General features: G+C 40.7%; 1 long non-coding RNA gene across 1 annotated transcript in view; it reads left to right on the top strand.

Annotated features, from left to right (window-relative positions):
- The window catches only part of LOC123991100, a 45,983-nt gene continuing 27,022 nt past the window's right edge, over positions 1-18,961 (top strand). Inside the window, exons 1-3 of the long non-coding RNA XR_006830753.1 lie at positions 1-217; positions 869-951; positions 3,029-3,104. This is a non-coding gene — a long non-coding RNA (uncharacterized LOC123991100). The remainder of the gene's footprint in view (positions 218-868; positions 952-3,028; positions 3,105-18,961) is intronic.

Raw genomic sequence — 18,961 nt, 5'->3', positions numbered from 1 at the left:
AGACTGTCTGGAGTCTGTCTGAAACTGATAAAATTGGAGAGGGAGTTAAGGCTCTAGCTATGTAAATTGATAAGAACTCATGAATTCGAAATGGGAATTTACAGTCACTCAACAATGCTAGCGATTGAATTATGACGCAATGCAAATCAATATTTAGGCTCATGCTTTGAAAGTTTTTTCAATGTTTATCACCAGACAGACAATTCATTATGCACAGGTAAGACTACCGTCTGTAGATCGCGATATAATTTTATATAAGCCTTACTAAATGCTGTTATTCATTGCTGTTGAATTTTTAAAAATATGTTATTATGATAAAGATTGGTAATGCGTTATTGTAACATAAAAGTAACCAACATTACATGCTGCTAAATTGACGTCATTGGCTGTTAATTCGTTGGTATAACGCTGCGTGCGTTGTGTGATGTGAATGATGCTCTGTACAGACATACGCAATTGTTGCTTTTGGGAATATGTAGCCTATCTATCCCTCATTCTTCGTCCTGTAGCCTGCTTTGTGAATGTGCGCAGGCAACGCATCTTTGCTCTCGTGAATACCGTTATTCTTAAATAACCATTTGAGCACCTCACGAGAGTGGCGCGCGTACCTGTTGAGCATCTTCAGAGGACGATGATAGCTTTTTTGAAAATGTTATCGGTGTGATATACCCTAATGTTACGGCAAACTAGCATATTAAACATTTGTTGTTTTTTGGATGACGAAACATTTACAACTTTGAATTCATTTGAATTAATTTAGTGTAGCTTCACTGAGCGTGTGTATATGACCACAAGAGCCGTTGTTGGCACGTAGAAAAATAGTTTACACGTAGGTATATTTGTTTTCTAGTGTGTTCTTCCCCCGCAGGTATGATCTTCGGTTCTGAAAAGAAGCCTATCAGCTGAAGTTTAAGCGTAACGTGGCATTTCAATGGAACAATTATTTGAAAGGTTGGTTCTGGTTGAAAAGTAAATAAGAGGTATGGTAAAAATGGCGTCTACCTGTTTAGGTAAGGCAGGATAGCGCCTAACCCAAAAAGTAAATTATATCTATTGCTCAAAGAGATCTTAGTCATGGATTGGAAGTTGGAACTGTGTCAAAACATGAGTAACAGTTAGGACTTTTCTTTATTCACACAGTCGAGGTATATAGGTAACAAGTTGTTACTTCAGGTAGGGAGGGCCATGTAGCCCTGAAGATGTATCAAAACGTCATAAGTCTCAGGCAGTAGGTTTATTAGTCTTTTAGTCTACTGCACCTCACAAAGGTGGTTTGATTACTGGTCATTCACTGGATTTGGCATAGGACACTATAATTACTTGCATTTTTGTTGAAGAGAAGCCATTCAAAATGGTTGTATAAGACACAAAATAAATTGTGTATCCTGAAACGTTTACATGGCAAATTTTTCCATTACACATACAATTAACTTCTAAGAAATTGTCTTTAGATACAAAGGTTCTCTATCCTTTTTTTGTTGTTTGTTGCCTCAGTCAGAGATGAATCTTTACATGTGAAATAGACACCTTTGCTTTGTCTTGTAGTTGTATGAAGGCACTAGTCTGGTCTGACAGGGCAAGATGGCGGCTGCAGAAGTCTCAAAGCATTGTTATGTCCCTTCGCCTATTGATTCTTTGGCTAGTTGATGAATGTGATGAGACAAATCTTGGACAGACTAGAATAACACGCGTTAGATCAGAGAAATAATTCATTTATTTGGTACTGCTAAATCTAAAGTGAGCTTTCATTGCACCAAAACTGTTTTTTGTTTATGTGTTAAGTAAACAAATTTTTCTGGGCATTGTTATCCAATATTTTTCCCACATCACCCTTGTTTTTGATATGCATATGATATTAATTATCTCAGTGTCTGGTTTTGTTTCAGCCAAAATAGCCATAGTATTCAGTCTCACGCCTCTCGTCGTCACAGTAGAAGGGAGTGAAAGAGTTCAGAAAATGAGCAGGGCAGCCTGGAACATTGAGATCTCGCCGGCACAACCATCACAATTTTCCTCATGGCTCAAAAGGACTCATGTCATTATGGTTTGACATAACTAATGCAAGTGATAGACAAGTCTTTGATGCAGACTCTTTGACGTGCCAAATGTGCTTAATGGACACAAGATTTCATAGCCTACATTTAATACAGTAAAAACTGTACAAAAACTCCAAATGATCAGAATGAGTTCTAATGTCTAGTTAATGATGTGCGGTGGTGGGCCACTAGAGCTCTTCTTTAGACAGGCCTAATCAGAGAGATGCTGATAGATGCAAGGGCACTTTGGGTGCTGTTCAACGGCCCTCTGGGTGCAGTCTGACAGTACATGTTATTTCCGCTCGGTGGCTCTGTGATGTTTATCTGTGACTCTTATCACTGACCGGCCTGGACAGATCACTTAATTATCACCTGTTAAAGCTTGCTTTGTGTATCTGCTGTCAGACCTTGTCCTCACTGAGCCCTCATCATACTCCTTAATGGTTTTTGAAAGGTTTTAGATTGTTTTCAATGTAGCCTAACTTTGGAAGTGTGCAGCCACGCTTAAACATGCCAGCTCCTTTGATCTTTTCAGGTGTGCCCCTAACCTGACCTGTAATGGTTGACATGTACGATATTCCAATTCCAATTAGAGAGGGGGAAAAAATAGCAAACCGTGCCCATGGTGCTATTAGTCTGTCTGCAAGCACGTTCATGGCGGTCCAGCGGAGCTGGTTTAAATTCAAAACCATACAATTTGTGTACGATGACAATGCAATAAAATAGGCCTTCTTTGGGAAATCCCTGCCATGCTCTTCAACAAACACACACACACACACACATATTTATTCAATTATGACTCTCAAATTATTAAAATTTTTTCCGGTTGCACTTTACTGAAAGCAGACCGGTACATTATCCAGTTATAATGCTTAAGAACATGTCAGTGGCACTTAAAACAGGCTCTGTCCTTAATCCTATATCAAGCATGGATTATTATTTCGTTTTTCATGTTAGCAGCATATTTAGATGTTTGTTGTCTTTGTTTACAGGGGGCCCTTATGACACCTTGAACCCCGTCGATAACTCCCCCATGTCTGTAGTGATGACACTTTTCCAAGGATGATGGTAAGATTCTTGTTGACCTGTTTTTCGCTAAAGCACATTTGAGCATGTTGCAAGGAGAGAAGAGAAATGCTAGGAATGCTGTAAAGTTTTGGGTACAGAGAGAAAGTGTTATTGCCTTGGGGGAACATGAGTTTGCTGCATGGACTAATATTAACAGAAAATGAGTAGTAGCTTGCATCGTCAAATCTGATATGACGCTGAGAAATGGCACATTGCACTCAGCACTGCAGTCCATTTTCAGCAATCTTTTCTAATAAACTCAGATTCTTGATCTCTTCATAAGATAATAAAAAAATGTGGATCTGAAGTCGGATAACTTTTCACCGGAGGCTTTTAGCTGGGAAGAAATACTGGCATTTCGCTCAGAATACTTTTACTACTCTGCTATTGGTTCCCTTTTGCTTGCCTCACTCTAGTGGCCGAAGTCACGATTTATGGTCTAGCATCATGGAACTTCCTAGAGAGAATGGTGGTTCATCTTTCATGTAAAGCCGTTTGATATTTTATCTAAACATATCTTGGGGTATCTCTGTGCTCATACAATATATTACTTTAAGTTAAGTTCGGTCATTTCATCTTTGAGCAGTGCACCACACAACAGCGACACCAGCCAATGCTGCTTTCTAAATGGCTGGTTGTTTTTCCTAATCTGACCACGTAATGACGCTGCACTCTGGAAACAGGGCGTTTCCTTTGACATTGGTCTGGCATATTTTTAAATCAAGGCTCAAGGCCTTTGCTGTATTTTAAGGGGTCTCCTGGCAGTCTGCCAGAATATGGGCCCACTTTCCTCGTCCCCCATGGCTGCACAAGATCATGAGTCTTTGCACAGCTGTACTCTTTGCTGGTCTTAGCTGTTGAAATCTCAAGGCCAGCAGCCTCCATTTTATGCTAGCGAAGAGGAAAGAGTTTGCGCTCCAGTGTAGCTACTGGAACAGGCTAAATGAAAATGCAGCACGTATAGGAATCAGGGCGATTTGTACTAAAATACGGTTTCCCGTCAATCTGAATTTAAAAAATGAATATGACAATATCCGTTTGTCAAATAAAATAAAATAAAATAGTTGACTGTCCTCAGCAGAGAGTGTATATTGTTTTACATTTGACCGCGATCCAACATGTCCTATGATATTTAAAAAATATATATATAAAATAAATGTTTATGTAAAATAAAAACATTTCAAAATATAAAAAAATATATAGCGTTTTCAGTTTTTAGGTTAATTTGAACTGGTTATCTGTTGTTTTGTCCTAAAATAAAAACGTAACCTTGATAAATGCAGGTAGTGGAAATATGTAGGCCTATATATGACCTAATTTCAAAACGTACCAAGTCGTGTTATCTTTAGTGTCAAATATTATTAGATGATGCTTATATAATACATATAAAAAATACCAAATATAATCGTAGATTTGCAAACAAATATATTATTCACTTTTTTGTGAACTTGAAGAATTGCAATCAAATAATTGCAATCAAATACACAAATAAGGATACATACCACATTGTATAATATTGACTGATTATTGTAAAATATGATAGAATGACATTACGTGACAATTTAATGTCTTGTATTTTTGTTGTTGTTTGTTTTTGCAATTTCACGTTGTTATTTGGCTGTTTTTTAAACAAAGGTTACAAAACCATTTTGTACTGTACATGGTTTGAGCTCTACTATTGTATATTTTAGCGTTCATTTTGTGTAACCCATTGAAATATTTATTGCGATTGTACACCCATCATTACTGCAAAACTCAAATGGTATATATGGGTATATTATGAATATTCTTTTGCAATAAAGGTAACTTTCAACTAACGTTTCAATCAATTATTATACTATAATAGAATGGATGTTACATGAGGAATGAATTAACAAAAAAACTCACCCCCTGAAGTGGACATTTGTAACTAAACTTTTAAACCGATAAGACTATATGATGTTGGCCTTCGAGTTGATTAGGTTTTGGAATAATATTTGATGTTTTATACTTGCCCACGTTATTTTTAAATTTCTTGAATTCACATTCACTTGTAATACGTTTTCTAAATACTATTTGTCAACATACTTTTGAACAATCAATGAATTATCAGGTCTTTTAAAAAATGTATCCTCTGTAAGTGAGGAAAAAAATACTCATAAACTGTAAATGTCCTTACATTAAAATGTCTCTCTTTGTCCTGTGTATAGTCTGGTTGAAAGTAGTTAACATGTTCCCATATAGTAAAAACTGTAGCTACAAATTCCACGTATGACAAGTGACTTAATCTTTTGAATTGTGGGGCATAGATGACTGGTGCCTCTAACTTTAACTCTCTGAATGCTGGTCTTGGTCTACTGTAAAAAAAACGTAAAAAAACTTTTGTGTAGGCCGAACTGTGTTTCTATACCAAATAACACAATAAAGTCTGCCAGTGACGCGTTGAGCTGCCATGCTACTCCCTCGTCACAAAGGTAGAAAGAGAGAAAGAGGACTTTGGGTTTGTGTTGTGGTGTGGAGAGGGGTGTTGGGGGAGCTTTGAGGGCTGGCGGTGGAGTAGGAGAATCAAGCTTTAGCTTACTGTCAGGTTGTCTGCACTATAGTCCTGGAGTTTCACTGTTCTCTCAAACTTCTTGACCTTCAGGCTGAGACAAAGCAAAGCCCAACACAGTTGAGCTGAGTTTTCTGCAGTGAGATTTCTGGGGTACATTGGGGTTTGGAACACATTGGATTAGATTAATCTACATGTTCTATTTGGTAATGACCCAGCAGGCATTAGAGATCATTTCACATTGATGGTTGTGGCTGAAGTATTACATAACAACCAAAAACATGAAGATCTCCCAAAGTTTTAAACAAGGCACTGCATAACTGAGCTTTAGTAAAATTTGTGAAAATATATATTTTTTGTACCGTACACGCATAGTACATAGAATAAAGGCTGCTTAGTTCATAGTTAATTCTGTTTAAATACTTTATTTTGTGATAATCTTATTATTATGAATACTCCCAGGTTCTAAGTAATTTATGACAAGGTTGGCTGTGTATAAAAAAACAAACATGAGTATTACCTTCTAGGCACCTGCGATGGTCGAAAGTGTGTTTGTTTCGATAGAAGAAAATGGGTGTTGTAGTTTAAGATAACAATCTAGCTACTATTTAGCAGATGCTCTAATCCATGGTGATTTTCATTAAGTACAAGAACAGTAACTTTGTCTTTACTGTTGTCGAAAGGGATATCCATATAGGGCTATGGGTATGAAGACGAGACATGTCCCCTGACCTTATATTAGCATTTGTTTGTGTTTCATGTCCAAATCATCCCAACCTGTCTACAATGTATTGCGTAGCTCAATAGTTACTTTAAGATGACATGAAACGCAAAAAATACTAATATCAGGGATAATTACTTTATTTGGTGGGGGGTGCTAAAAAGTAAGCATTTGGAGACACTGGTCAGGTAAACAAAACCAAAGTAAGGATTGTGGTCTTGACCATAGACTGCTCACATGGTAAGGAAACCGATATGTATGTTTGCCATTTGAGTGAACTATCCATTTTTAAGGTCTTGATATCTAGCACACTTTGTTACTCAATGTTTCTTCGGACATTGTAATGAAGACATTGTAATTATGCTGTATCATGTTTGCACAGTACAGTACACATTTCATGCTACTCATCCTTTCAAGTCTGGTATGTGTGTGCCAGGATCCTGTGTGAACTTCTCGGCCTTAAAGCCTACCTTGACGAGGATTGGCTTTCTCCTCACAAACAAAGGGATCTTCAGACAGGAAAGATTAGCTGGATTAACAAATATCAGTGCCAATGAAAACCTGGAGTAAAGGTGCTACCTGGGACCTAAAATGGTTCTTCGGGTGTCCCCATAGGAGAACCTTTTCAAAAACCCTTGTTGGTTCCAGAGTAGAACCCATTTGTTTCCAGGTAGAACGATTTAGGGTTCCATGTACTGTAGGACCCTTTCCACAGAGGGAATCCAAAATGGTTCTACCTGGAACCAAAAACGTTTTTACCTTGGAAACAAAAAGGGTTCTCCTATGGGAACAGCCAAAGTACCATTTTGGAAGCCGTTTTTTCAAAGGGTGTACTAATAGATGTAAAGTTTTGAACATAAAGTAGGTGAATGGCTCTGTGAGCATGTCAAGTGGACTACTTGGTTTTTGTCTGGGAGCTGTTTATTTTGAATGGTAACCAAGTGAATGGTTTGTTTCAGATATTGACTGCGGCGCTCAGTCTGAATGCTAAGTGATTTCCCATGTTCCACCGTTCTAGATGCAGCTGCTGGTTTTAGGATGTGCATACACAGCATGTTCTTTTCCAACCAGATGCGTAACAATGACAGCTCCAGCAATTTCCCCTGTTTTCATTTGACTGCAAATCCTTCAGCCACTGCCTTTTACATGGGGTTTACTCATCTATAAAACTCTCCATAACACTTATGAAAAAGAGGTAGGGGTGGGTGAGCAATGTCTGACTTCTGACTGCAACCTCTAGCCTTGAAGACTGCCCTTACAGAAAATAACACGTTCATTTCAAATGATCACGTGATTTTATGAGAAGTTAATGTGATGTGATGCAATGAAACTACACATGATAACATTTGAACGTTTTTTTAAGTGAAAGTGCAGATTCGATTTTCACATGTCTAATTCACATGTGAAAATGCAACATGGCACCAGAAGGGCACTGGAGGGCTCTATCGGCTCTTAACCAACCATGCTATTGTTTTTGTGTGTGTGTTGTTCGTAACTTGTTTTGTACATAATGTTACTACTACCGTCTCTTATGACTGAAAAGAGCTTCTGGACATCAGAAATGCGATTGCTCACCTCAAACTGGAAGAAGAGTTCTTCTTCAATGAGTCGGACGGGAGGGATGTAATACAGACACCCGACTAGGCCCACATTCCAGTTATTCACTGGAGAAGGAAACGGTTTCGCGGAAGGGGATCAGGGTGCCTTGTATGGGATGAACTGAGTCATGGCTGAATGACGACATTAAGAACATACACCGGGTTATACACTCCATCAGCAGGACAGAACAGCAGCCTCTGATAAGACATGGGGCGGGGGCCTAAGCATTTATGTAAACAACAGCCGATGCACAATATCTAAGGAAGTCTCAAGGTTTTGCTCGCCTGAGGTAGTGTATCTCATAATAAGCTGTACACCACACTATCTACCTAGAGAGTTTTCATCTGTATTTTTCGTAGCTGTCTACATACCACCACAGACCAATGCTGGCACTAAAACCGCACTCAATGAGCTGTATACCGCCATAAGCAAACAGGAAAACGCTCATCCTGAGGCGGCGCTCCTAGTGGCCAGGGACATTAATGCAGGGAAACTTAAATCCGTTTTAGCTAATATCTATCAGCATGTTAAATGTGCAACCAGAGGGAAACATTTTTAGACCACCTTTACTCCACACACAGAGAAGCATACAAAGCTCTCCCTGGCCCTCCATTTGGAAAATCTGACCATAACTTTATCCCCCTGATTCCTGCTTACAAGTAAAAATTAAAGCAGGAAATACCAGTGACTCGGTCTATAAAAAAAAGCGTTCAGGTGAAGCAGATGCTAAACTACAGAACTGTTTTGCTAGCACAGACTGGAATATGTTTCTTCCGATGGCATTGAGGAGTACACCACATTAGTCACTGGCTTTATCAATAAGTGCATTGAGGACGTCATTCCCACAGTGACCGTATATACATACCCCAACCAGAAGCCATGGTTTACAGTAAACATTCGCAATGAGCAGGGTAGAGCTGGCGCTTTCAAGGAGCGGGACTCTAACCCGGAAGCTTATAAGAAATCCCTCTATGCCCTCTGACAAACCATCAAACAAGCAAAGCGTCAATACAGGACTAAGATCGAATCGTTCTACACCGGCTCCGATGCTCAGCTGATGTGGCAGGGCCTGTAAACTATTACAGACTACAAAGGGAAGCACAGCCGAGGGCTGTCCAGTGACACAAGCCTACCAGACGAGCTAAATAACACTGAAACATGCATGAGAGCATCAGTTGTTCCAGATGACTGTGTGATCACACTCTACGCAGCCGATGTGAGTAAGATCTTTAAACAGGTCAACATTCTCAAGGCCGCAGGGCCAGACAGATTACCAGGACGTATACTCTGAGCATGAGCTGACCAACTGGCAAGTGTGTTCACTGACATTTTCAACCTCTCTCTGTCTGAGTCTATAATACCAACATGTTTCAAGCAGACCACAATAGTCCCTGTGCCCAAGAACACTAAAGTAACCTGCCTAAATGACTACCTACCCGTAGCACTCACGTCTGTAGCCATGAAATGCTTTGAAAGGCTGGTCATGGCTCACATCAACACCATTTTCCCAGAAACCCTAGACCCACTCCAATTTGCATACCGCCCCAACAGATCCACAGATGATGCAATTTCTATTGCACTCCACACTGCCCTTTCACACCTGGACAAAAGGAACACCTATGTGAGAATGCTATTCATTGACTACAGCTCAGCGTTCAACACCATAGTGCCCTCAAAGCTCAACATTAAGCTAAGGACCCTGGGACTAAACACCTCCCTCTGCAACTGGATCCTGGACTTCCTGAGGGGCCTCCCCCAGGTGGTTAAGGTAGGTAACAACACATCCACCATGCTGATCCTCAACACAGGGGCCCCTCAGGGGTGTGTGCTCATTCCTCTCCTGTACTCCCTGTTCACTCATGACTGAATGGCCAGGCACGACTCCAACACCATCATTAAGTTTGCTGATGACACAACAGTGGTAGGCCTGATCACCGACAACGATGAGACAGCCTATAGGGAGGGGGTCAGAGACCTGACCATGTGGTACAAGGACAACAACATCTCCCTCAACATGATAAAAACAAAGGAGATGATTGTGGACTACAGGAAAAGGAGGACTGCGCACGCCCCCATTCCCATCGACGGGGAGCAGGTTGAGAGCTTCAAGTTCCTTGACATCCACATCACCAATAACCTAAAATTATCCAAGCACAACAAGACAGTTGTGAAGGGGAACAACAAAACCTATTTTGCCAAAAGATTCCATGGGTCCTCAGATCCTCAAAAGGTTCTACAGCTGCACCATCAAGACCATCCTGACGGGTTACATCACTGCCTGGTATGGCAACTGCTCGGCCTCCGACCACAGGGCACTACAGAGGGTAGTGTGTACGGCCCAGTACATCACCGGGGCCATCCAGGACCAGGCGGTGTCAGAGGAAGGCCATAAAATTTGCCATAGACTCCAGCCACCCTAGACTCTTCTCTCTGCTACCACATAGGCAAGTGGTACCGGAGCACCAAGTCTCGGTGCAAGAGGCTCCTAAATAGCTTCTACCCCCAAGCCATAAGACTCCTGAAAAGCTAATCAAATGGCTACCCAGACTATGTGCAATACTCCCCCCGATGCTACTCTCTGTTATTATGTATGCATAGTCACTTAAATAACTACCTACATGTACATATTACCTCAATTACCTTAACACATGGACATGGACTCTGTACCAGTACCCCCTGTATATAGCCCCACTATTTATTTTCTTAAAACTGCATTGTTGGTTAAGGGCTTGTAAGTAAGCATTTCACTGTAGGGTCTACTACACCTGTTGTATTTGGTGCATGTGACAAATACAATTTGATTTGATATTTCACGTATTTGTTTTTGTAAGGGAAGAAATGAAATGCTATCGTGGTTTTAATGTTCAGCTAAAATACTGTAAACATCTTGAAACAATCTGATTCCATTTGACGTGATCACTTAGTGCAGACTTTTCAATTTGACCCAACCTGGAATTTGAAATTACAACCTCTGGATTTGGGGTGACCTGATCTTTCTGCTGGGCCAAAGAGTATGTAACATTTTCAGAAGGCCCCTACAATGTCATTAGCTATAATAAATCTCTGCATTTAGCAAAAGAGTTCCCTCTGGGGGCCTCCCAAGTGGCACAGCGGTCTAAGGCACTGCATCGCATTGCTAGAGGCGTCACTACAGAGCCTTGTGGCAGGTTGGGTGCCTGCAGGCTGACCTCGGTCATCAGTTGAACAGTGTTTCCTCTGACACATTGGTGTGGCTGGCTTCCGGGTTAAGCGGATGGGTGTTAAGAGGTGCGGTTTGGTGGGTCATGTTTCGGAGGACGCTTGACTCGACCTTCGCCTCTCAAGCCCGTTGGGGAGTTGCAGTGATGAGACAAGATTGAAATTGGGGAGAAAAATGGGGTAAAATACCCCCAAAATATATATAAAAATGTAGGTTCCCTCTGCACTGCTATTTTAGTTATCATGTAATCTGACTATTCTCTCATCATTGATTTAATTGACTTATTTCAGCAATTTCAGGGTTTTCTGTATAGTTGTCTAATGTTGGTGGGACATATTATTCTGTTTTAATGTTACTCCTGAATCACCATGATAAATATAATAGTTTTTCTTGAGTGTAGTTTAAAAAAAAGCTGAGATTTCATTTGAATTCAGAAGAATACAGGTGAAATCAGCTATTGACACAGACATGGTGGCATAGCAGGAAGATCAGAATGCTGTGACCCAAGAGGTTGTGAGATCAAATCCCTGCTGAGGAACATGTTGAATAATAATCAATGTACACAACATAATCATGTGTGTAAAATATGTAAGCTGAGAACACTGCGAGTGTGTGACATTCCGGAGACATCCTACACGACTCATTCTTGTTTGCATGTCACATGAAGTGTTTGAAAAAAAACATGATTTCACATGTGAAAGATTGTGATCACGTGAAATATCATTACTTTTGCAAAACATGTTAACATTTCACGTGAAATCATGTGTTTTCTCCATAAGGTTGTCCAGATTGAACCGTGGCTAGAAACTTTTGTCCAGGGATGGCATCTCATGTTAAACACATTTTCCTTTCCTATTATGTATCGCGTTCATCGTAAGATACAGTATTACACATTCATGCCATACTGCTGCCCTGGTTACTTATTTTCTCGAGTATTCTTGGGATGAATTGACCAATGGTATAGATGGGCAGGGGTTGCTTCCATGCTGACCCGTTATTGTTGCTTTATTCAGAGGAAAAATGGAAGGTGTTTAATAAAAGAGGGACATTAGAGAAGTGTATTCATATCTGGAGTTGTCAGTTGGCAGAATAATGAAATGGACTGTTTATTCATCTCTTCCTCTCTCTCGTCTCTCTTCTCTCATTTATCTTAGTACACATTTGGTTGAGCGCTTCATGTACCACCTGTACTTCTTGACTGACCATTAGTCAGCTGAGTTAATTGAGAGCTCATGACAATCTCCCGAAAGGAAATGAAATACATAGCCTAGCGTATCACCTGCATAGATAAGATATCGACCATTCCTCCCTGCACGCTTCCTCGTGCGCATGGCAGTTTTCGTCCCGAGGGTGTGCTAGCGTTTTTCCTTGATTAGAGGCTCATTCTGTTCACCTGGAATACCTGCACTCTCTCTCCTTCAGCGCTGTGACCTTTCATGAATTAAGATGCCCAGGCAGTGGAGTTAGAACCAGTCTACCCCGCGGTTCCTCATAGCTACCATGACTAATTAGTAAAGCTCACCTCTCTCAAAGGTGGAAGAAATAATTTATTGTACAGGGAGGGTGGGGGGTTGGAGGGTAAATACTCACCTACTGCAAACCGTGAAAATCCACATCAGTCAGGAGACCTTTAGGGTACATTTCATATCTCACTGAGTGTGAGCTAGCATGCCTTCGGCCTGTTTCATATGTTTGTCTCCACAGAAGTAAAAAGGAGAAAAGGAGAAATGCAGACTGCACCATGTCTTTCCTCCTGTCACACAATGGTGTGGAAAGGTCAGGCCTAATGAAGTCAGAGGTGTGACCCCTGGTATTCAGGGATGGTGCGCTTGCCCCCACCCCACCTCACCCCACCAGCCATGTGGGTTAATCCCCATTTGATCCTAATTGATAGGCAATAACGCAATCCTTATCCAGGAGCTGTTTTGTCTTCCGCAGCCCAACGTCAGTGTCGGTGACACAAAGTGTGAAAGCGCTAAACCAAATGTGAAATTGATATTTTTCATGTTTGTGTGCTTAAAACCCGGCTGTTTAAAAAAAAAAGACATTTACAAAGTGCTGTGTTCAGTTTGTGTCATCTGAGGCTCTTAGTAGGGCTTACAACCGTGACCTCCAGGATCCCTCATTGACCTCAATGGTAACATTTGTTTTGACTTGACCTCTTTCATCTACAACACCATTTTAAGGACGGTTGTACAGCTGTAAACTGTGGGCTAATTACTTACCATTTCAAAAATACACTGCTCCATTGCCCCTATCACTTCCATTGATTGTTAGCTAGCGGTGGCTAAAGTTAGCTGAGGTTTCTAGAGGCTATTTAGCGAACCGAACCGTGGATTACAGTTTCTCCTGGCCAGTAGACTACTTTCATGGTGATGAATCATTTAACATCCAGTTGTAAAATACTGTAATTCCCCTTTAAACAAAGTTTTTAATGAGTTGATGTCTTTGGCTGGATGTTGAGGAATCACTTAAAAATGGGGGAAGCATGAATACCATATTATATTCACAGTTACAATCATAACCTCAAACATGAATATACAGCAAATATAATTTTCATGGAATTATCCATATTTAACGGGATCTTACTGTACAATAGCATTTTGTGTCACATACAGTATGCAAATGTCCGGTGGTGAACATGCAGTGTTCCGTGACATTTGTGACTGAGCAGTATATTTGGGTGACTGTCATCTCAAATCAAGGGGCACAATTAAAGATGGGTTTATGTTCACGTCAAGTCTTGTGCATATTACAAAGAATTCTGGTTTATCAACCAGGAAAAAAATATAATGTAAGCTCATACCAGTAGAATACTAGAGTTTGATGAGTCTAATGTGGAGTTTGTTTGCTTCCCCATTTCAAACATTTTCAGAAACATCTATCTAGTAGCTTTACTCCCTCCCCCCTTTAAGCATTTTGCATGTTATTTTTCTTCAGTGCGCTCATTGTTAAAGACTTTGGGCACTTTCATTAACTTCAGGACTGTGGACAAACAGTGATGCCAAGGAAACCGCAAGCTATGTTTTTGGGTAGCCGTTATGCATGGGCAACTCGCATTACACCAGGCTACAATGAAGTTTAGCATATTTCAACTAGAAAGCTTTTATCACTGTTTTTATGAGTGACTTTTTATCAGAAATTGTGCAACAAAAAGAAAAGCAGTTTTCAGATGTGTTTCGTCAATAAAGCCCCAGGTTTCTTAAATGTTGTTGGGGAAAACAAAAGGGGAGATTAGACTGACATTTCTGCAAGTCTCCTTCAACTAGCACAATTAAGCAGGCTGTTTCAGCAGTGTGCTCAGCAGTGTGCAACAGCACACTTTGGCTGAGAAATGTCAGGTGTCGTGTCTGTTCTTGTTCGTTTCACACGGTGTCTCGAGTCCCTCCCTGGAACGCCATTCGCAGGTCTCTGTAGTATTGGAAGTTGTTTTCAGTTTGTTTGTTACCAGAAGTAATGGGGAACCATAAGACTCGATAACATAATATGTTGCTCGGAAAACATTCATATGGATCAAACGCTAATTACGAAGCCAAAGTACTATGGAGTGGGACTGTGCTTATATACTCCATTTGACTGCAGACACCTGCCCTCTTCATGCCACGCTCCCTTAAGTTGTCCCAAAACAGTCGAAGTGAACTGAGTCAGTCTCAGACATCCATCTGTAGACCCCACCCTTACCCTGCAGACAGACAGACACACCCTGCAGACAGACACACACACACACACACAATCGAGATGAAATATCACAATGCCATTTGGCCTTAAAGTATCATTTTCAGAGAAACAAGTCATTAAAAGTGATTACAGTACAGGATGAAGTGATTATCATGGATTCAAAGTCTTATTGTTCGGCACACGCTCAGTTCTACCTGGAGGGTTATTTGAACCATGTCAAAAATCATTGTCTAAATATTGCTTGTGTATAATCTTAGCATGATGCCTGTAGATGCCTGATGATAGTTATGTAATTGGCATATTTTCTAAAATGTCCCTCAATGGCTGGATTTGCTTTCTTTCTAGTCATGGGACAACAACATTTGATGAGTTCTCTTGAGATAATTGCAACCTGCAAGAATTTTCTGCCTCTGTAAAGATAGATATAGAGACCAGTTTCTGTCCAGTGTCTTTTCAAATATGGCCATCCGTTCCTCCAGTAGGAATACAATGGATGAGGTATTGAGGGGCCTCCTCTCTTTAAGGATGGCTGGCCGGTTGGATCCTCTTGTTCTCGCATTGTACCATGTCTGGAGAGATGCCCTTCAAATCCCTCACACTGGCAAAGAAAAGACATGGGCATGTCATTGTTGAGGTAGGAGCTTTGATGAACATGTTACTATCACCTTCAGATCAACTATAGATCATTTTGACATTAACTCTCCTTTCTACACCATTTGTCAATTCAAAGTAATACATTTTTCCCCCTGATGAATTAAAATGTGTGGCTATTAACAGATGGCTTAAGAATGGTGCTCAATAACCACATTTAGATTGTTGTTGTTTTCTGCGGTTATGCAGCAAAAATCCATATTTGCATAAATCCTTCAACATGGTTATAGCCCACACTGGCTTTATTTGTAGATGCAGATTGGGTCACAATCTCTGGGCTGAATGTGTGAGGCTTTACTGTATGTTTGCTTATCTGTCCAGCCATCCAATCTATTCAAATAGGATCCCTTTAATTAAAGGGAGGCGCGGCACGCCAGGCTTATTCTCTTCCAGGGACCTTTTCTCTTATTTTGGAGACCAGATGGTGGAGGGGCACAGAAGCTCCCCTTTTGTGTGGACTGCCCCTGTGAAAAGAGCCTCTCCTCCCTAATGTAATCAGTGGCACCGGAAGGGTCCATTCTGGGCTGTGAAAGGAGACAATTGGGTCTGGACACGTCCAGATTACAGAAACGCAGAGTTCATCGGCCGACCCTGCCCCCTTTGACCAGGTCTATGGCACGGAGGAGCGTCAGCTTTGATCAGTGGAGGGTGGAGGGCACTGATCCGACCTGCCCTCTTTTACCCTGTACTTGGCTGCTGCTGACACCTTCTTCCGGAAAGAGCCAGGGGGATTGGCCTGTGGTGGTGGGGCATCATGACCTGTCTAGACACTGTCACATGTTGCTGTGGTGTTGCCAAGGGGAAATTATGAACTCTGACCTTAAATGTAGTTGGTTAATAGTTACTGGTCATCTAAAGGGATGGGTTTTTTGGGTTGGGGGGGGGGGTGATCCACATAATACACAGTCTTCTGAAAGGGCTCACTAGCTTGAATGCATTGACAAAAGTTTTCCTGAAGTTTAATTGTATTTGTCTTTATTTATTTAATTTTGTATAAGTCTGAGCAAGAACTGCTACATAACATTGAAGGGCAAAATGGCATGGCATATATGTGGCGCTAACTGCTCTGACAATCAAACGCATTTCTTTATTTCATTTGTTTGTTAGCAGATTATACCTGCTCACTTGGGGATGTTTGTGGAAGCATGATTGACCCAGCATAGCAGATGATCTACATGGGAGCATTTCTTCTGGATTTTCAGTATTTTACAGTTGGGACATCAAATTTCGTAAAGTTTTCAGTAAGTAATCTTTGAAATATTTTTTGAGATAAATGCATTATTTTGGTTATGTGTAAAATAACCCAACATATTTTATTCCAGTATTTGAGTAATTTGTGAAGTTTTTCAAACATTTTATGTACTAAGTAATACAGGGTAATAGAATGTAAAAAAAGCTTCTTAATAGAATCAAAGGCATTGCATTGTTTTTGTGCAAATTGACTCTGAAAAGCAGTGTAACTATAGCTTGTATGGAATATTGCACGGCATCTTCTATTCTTATATTGAGGGACATAAATTGCTGTATCATGTCAAGAGATATCCATTTGGTTTGTTGACAGTTCTAACAGTTTAGCCACCCACTTGAGTCTATGACAACAGAATTGATCAAATCTTGTCAAATAATTAAGTTATTACAATATATTTATTGATTCAATGTATAATAGAACTGTTAATAAATGGTCAATAAAACGTGTCTACGTAGTTTGTCTACTTCTGTTGTTCCTTGATAAAAAATAAAGAAATCTGCGGCACTTGCGTATTTAGGCCTACTATTCACGTTTTTCCAATATCCAAGAAGGAAAACTCATTGTATTGTTAGTACATTTTAGTGATTTCATATACTCTCTTATCCAGAGTGAATTACAGTACTGGTTCCCCGGTGGGAATCCAACCCAAAACCCTGGCGTTGCAAGCGCCATGCTCTACCAACTAAATCACATGGGACACACATCGTACCGTTATTTTCTTTTTAGTTTGTGATGACCAGTGCCTATTCACTAGCACACATCCAGCTGCAGGAAACGGTGGTTGTTGTTCCTGTGGACCACTGGGTGTAGTGATTCTTCCATCATGGCCGCCGCTGCCACCCCGCCCTCACGTCTGCCACTCAGCAGTAAAATGGCAGCATGCAGTGGGTGAGACAAGAGAGTGATGCGCTCACCACTCCTATGTGGCTGCTGTGGTACACTCCACTGAACCATAACCCTGTCCATTCACCACACCGAGCTTAGGGGCTCTCTATACGTCTTTAGGTGGTTTTATTAAACTGTTCAAACACGGTGCTGTACGAGGGCGAGTTATTATATGAGTGTGTGCGTAGGGAAATAATTATTGCATAGGACAGCACAGGTAGAAGGTGCTACTAATACAGATGATGGGTAGCCTAGCCTACCACCATTTTCTCTGTGACTGTAGCCACAGGAATGGTCGACAGTGCAAGTTCAGAGATTGTCAGTGACAGAATTGATGTCGATTCGCCATGGTAATGTGTGGCAGACCACACACTAGAAGTATAAGGATCTGGATTGGCGAGTAGTGTTATTTGCAAAAAGGTCTTTACAGTGGCAGTTTTTGCATTTGTCTAGCAAGTAACTAAGTAACTAGGAACAGTGGGCAAAACTGGTTGAAATTAGGTATTTAAAACCAGTTTTGCTCACTGGGATACAGTAAACGGTACATCATGCAGTGAGGCTTATCTGTGTGCATTGATATGTTTTTTTTTGTTATCAGCAGTTATCAAATGAGAGATGGAGCCAAGTTCTAATGCCCAATTTCACCAGCTCCTCTACTGAGCATAGAGAAGTATTTATGGTGATCTATGCTTCATCTACCAGTCAATGTACACAGTAAAAGGGCAAACAGGGATTTACTTGCATAATCATATCTTATTCCTCTTGCGTAACAAGGCTGCGCTGTTTTTCTGCAGTATCATGTCTCCAATGATGCTTCGCGTCACCATAGAACACTGCGTCATTTGTTCTTCCAGAATTGTACTGTACTCAGAAAGTAGAATCTGTTTCTGTGGCATAGGAAGGGCATTGTGGGGTCTGAAACATGGTAACTCTTACATTTGGGTCAAATGGGTGAATATATTAGAACTTTGGTTTATTGTGGTGATTATATGCCATTGATGCCGAATGTTGTTTTACAGAATACGATAACAAACCCCATTTGCAGTACTCTTATCTGTTTGCTTCTGCCCCAGCAACTTTGAATGTAGCCGAATTCAGAGATCGTTCTTTACAATCTGTCGATAGACCCCAATTTTGTACTTTTCCTGATAAATGAATCGTTGTGATGCGGTATACAGCGCTTTGCCATCCTATCTACGCACAATACATAAGAAAAAAACAGATTGGGTCATACAAAACAGTGGTCAAATTAGGCACCCCTGGTAAATAAGGTAATCTCATTGGTTCACAATGTATATTTGTGTCTTTTTTATTGTTGTTCTGTGTGAGAGGAGGGTGGCTGTGG

Source organism: Oncorhynchus gorbuscha, linkage group LG12 (genome assembly GCF_021184085.1).
Source record: "Oncorhynchus gorbuscha isolate QuinsamMale2020 ecotype Even-year linkage group LG12, OgorEven_v1.0, whole genome shotgun sequence".
NCBI lineage: Eukaryota > Metazoa > Chordata > Actinopteri > Salmoniformes > Salmonidae > Oncorhynchus > Oncorhynchus gorbuscha.
This window is presented reverse-complemented; position numbering and strand designations above follow the sequence as displayed.